Genomic DNA, 3,996 nt, shown 5'->3' on the forward strand with positions numbered 1-3,996 from the left:
CCGAATGCCCAGGCCTACTATTAGCACTCTACTTCTTAGTTATTCAGATCCTATTTTTCCATATTCCTATTATTTATTTGCTTGTAGTTAAATAAATAATGATTCAAATAGATCAATAATGCATAGGTTATTACATTTCTAGAAAAATTATTACCTTTAGTACTTTTCCAATTTAAAATGAATTTGTTTTGACTTTTAGATCTAATTGAATTTTTTATTGTTTTTAAAAAAACAACCTTTAAAACCACCCTAAAGGCCAAACTTGTCCGGTTTCGATAGTTGGATGACTCTCGTTATCCGGTTGTAGTTGAATGTTGAAAACTGGACTTTTGTGATAGGTCGATGGCGTAAACTGGATTTATCTCAAATTAAAACACAACACTGGTTTCAATATAATAAGGAATTTAATGCGCCGCAATGCTATGGCCTTAGTAGCTAGTACTCAGAATGTTCCAAATTTTGCTATAGCTAACACAAGTCCATGATATAAAAAAAATGCATTCTCAAATTAAACTTGTCACAAATATACCGATTTAATTTGTTTTGTAGAATTGTTGTTAGACTTCCAACTGTAGTCTAATATGCACAAGGCTATAAATTGATTATGTAAAAATGGCATCTTAAACTTTCATTCGTGTTGAAATGTTTTTATACTGCAATGTTTTCGCTTGTATACTGCATTATGCATTTAGTCCAAACTTCTATGCTTTTTAGCTTCACCAACATTCAAGAACTGGTATTTTCGCTCATTTTGTAGGGTAAATTTCTCGAAGTGTCTGCTGAACTAGACCATCTTTATATGGCTCATCCTACAAGAAGATTCAGGTTGACTAGGAGTGTAGGACTCATGTCGGATGAAGTGATCCTGCTCAACTCGATACCCTAGTTTGAGAATTGTTATTATATTGGTAATGAAGTCGTGATGCCAGAGAGAGGCCAGAGATGAATTGACAGTGACACTGTCGTCTGGGTTCTATATAGGACCACTTAGGTAAAGAGGAGAAGCTTTGTCCTGGACGTGAAGGCAGCTGATGGTATTGCTTGACTGGATCGCGATGAACTTATTATAGTAGTATAGGTTATTGGTAGTTCTCTGTATCTGGCCTTAGTTTTGCTCCTTATTTAGAGTGATTTGCAACTACAAGTGGGTATTATTAATCTCTCTTATGCATATGAATGAGGATAACTCTTTAGCGAACACATTCACAGCTCATTACACGTCTGCACCATTGCCTCATAACAGCGATGGAGGGATAGTCTCGGTATCTTTGCACTGCACCTCAGGGTCTTAGCTGCCTACTAGCACTCTTCATTATGGTAGGCACTAGGCACAATGTAACGCCCCAAGTACAAACTTACCTGTAGGTTACTACTAAAAATATTAAATTGCACTAAGTATGAAAATTATAGTAAATTTCGGCAGAGTCTCCTCTGTAAATTCTAACATTCGCGGGCACACAAGTCATATAATAGCAAGATCGTATAAATAAATATTATTCAGAACTCCACACCGACTAACACGATCGAATAAACTTAAGCGACATCTAAACGACCACACGATAGTTCTCAATATCAAAATAATTATTCAGCCTATGGATTTGTTTAATGAATCGCAAAAAAAAATGTGCATGCTCATCATGAAGTGGCTACTCCTATCCCATGCAACTTGGTTAGCGAGTACCTAAAAGCCAAAAAAACACAAGAGTGAGTAAAAATACTCAGCAAGCACAATTCGGAACCAGAAAAACGACTCCAGGTACATGAACAACGGAAATCCATAATCAATGAACAACAATGAAATAGTAGTTTCCGTATGAAATGGACGCCACCTGAAACTTCCTTAGCATTTACCAGTAAAGCTGAATAAGTGGGGCCAGCACTTATTCAAAGGAACCTAAACATAAGAACCGAATTGCATAACCGGTGTTTGTACAAACCACCCGGCACTTGAATGATATGAAAGCCAACACACACATCTTGAACTTATGATAGAATTAGAAAATTATAACAAGAAGCTTAAAGGAATTGATATATGAGATAAAGTCATTTAATAAACATCACTCAAGAGCAGCAAGAAAGCCACAACATTTCACATATCAAGAGGTTCGGCATAGCACTTGCCTTAACCTTGTCGAGAATCTGGCGTCACACGCTCGCCACTAGGATTTATCAAACTAGTGGAATAAACCAATCTTAAGAACTAGTTCATATTGATCGAAAGCCTATATACTCGAAGAAATCCCGACTAGAAGCTTAAACCATTATCTCTCACAATTTCTCAAAAATTCGACTAATTCTCTTAGTTACTCGCTATTTGGCCCATAACTTTTGATTCTCTTAACCAAATGTAGTAAATAAATACATCTTGAACATCTACAGAAAATTTCCTACAACTTTCGTTACAGCGCACAGGGGAAATTCAGCCTCTAAATAAATCGAAAATACATAAACAGTTTCTGCGCACAACTTTTCTAAAGGGAACAGTGACACAGTTTCAATGATATCTCCTAAACCGCTAATCGGAATTGAATGAAACTAGTGCCATTGGAAAGATATCGACGAAACCTACAACTTTTGCATCTACGGAACATGGAAATTCTGGACCAATTGATACCAGTTTTAGATCTAAGATTGTTGCACGACTCCAACTATTGGGGAACAAGTTCAATTACCAATAGATTAATCCCAAATCCATGTACGAGGGTGTACAGACCAATTGAGGATTACCTGAACAGCAGGGATCAAGGAGCCGTGAGGAATTTCTTTGTGAATCTTGAAAGGGCCTGGCCATGAAAATGGTCAACAAGCACGAGCACTCAGCCACGATGGAGAGGGGCAGCAGCAATCGTGGATGAAGAGGTTCACCAATTGGGGATCCAAGGCTCCGGAGCAGGGGCAGCGCTAGGGATGAGAGGAGATGGCACCAGGGACAATAGGAGAAGAGGAGGCAGCGGCACACTACTGATAGGAGAAGAGCGATAGGAGAAAAGGAAAGGGGTCGGGCAAAAGAACAGAAACCTAATGCATATCTGACGGCCTAGATTCATTGGCTCGCCACCGATTAACCCGTTATCCAAACTTGGTATGTGAGTAGTAAAACGGATTGTCTCGACGAGCTCTACGCAACCATGGTCTCCGATCATTCATATGACCAGCGGCTCAAAAAGTCAACTTTTGATCAACTTCTAATCTTCCAAAAAAACAAATAAATTGAATACTAGGATATTACATTCTCCCCCCTCAACAGAATTCGCCCTCGCATTCTTTGTGGCTGATGTGTAGAAAAAGAATATTGGAAATATTAGTATAAACAAGGGCATGGTTACTTACCAGATGGAAACAACTCACGATAATTCTCACATATCTGTGACTCAAGCTCCCATGTTGCCTCGCGCTAAGTTTGATTAGTCCATAGCACCTTCACATACTTGAATGCCTTGCGTCTAAGGACTCTCTCCGATGTTTCTAGAATTCTAACTAGACGAGACTCCAATGACAGATCTTGCTCAATGGTAACCGGCTCCACAATAATATGATGTTATGGATCCCTTAGATATTTCCTCAACATCGAGACATGGAATACATCGTGAACCCCTCTCATCGACTCAGGCAACTCAAATAGATAAGCTAATTTGCCCACACGCTCTTTGATCATGAACGGGCCAATAAATCTTGGACAAAGCTTTCCCTTAGTACCAAATCTCACAACACCCTTGGTAGGAGACACCCTAAGAAGTACCTCATCGCCTTCTCCAAATTCCAGGTCTCGTCTTCTCACATCAGCATAACTTTTTTGTTTACTTTGAGCTGCTAACATGTGTTCTCGAATTTCAGCAACCCACTCAGTGTTTTGCTGAACCCAATCCAGCCCCAAAACAGCCTTCTCACCCACTGTGTCGGTACCTCTGGACTAGGGTACCCCCTCTTGCTATGTCAAGACTCCCGTAGTTATCTGTAACTACGCCCTAAGGAGCTGAACAACCGGACCCCTGGGTC

At 39.5% G+C, this 3,996-nt stretch overlaps 1 long non-coding RNA gene across 1 annotated transcript; it reads right to left on the reverse strand.

Annotated features, from left to right (window-relative positions):
* Positions 1-1,398: 1,398 nt before the first annotated feature.
* LOC120658802 lies at positions 1,399-2,965 on the reverse strand. Its single transcript, XR_005668848.1, has 2 exons — positions 2,728-2,965; positions 1,399-1,681 (listed from the first exon to the last, which is right to left on the reverse strand). It is a non-coding gene; the product is annotated as an uncharacterized LOC120658802 (long non-coding RNA).
* Positions 2,966-3,996: the final 1,031 nt, after the last annotated feature.

Source organism: Panicum virgatum, chromosome 2N (genome assembly GCF_016808335.1).
Source record: "Panicum virgatum strain AP13 chromosome 2N, P.virgatum_v5, whole genome shotgun sequence".
NCBI classification, from domain to species: domain Eukaryota; kingdom Viridiplantae; phylum Streptophyta; class Magnoliopsida; order Poales; family Poaceae; genus Panicum; species Panicum virgatum.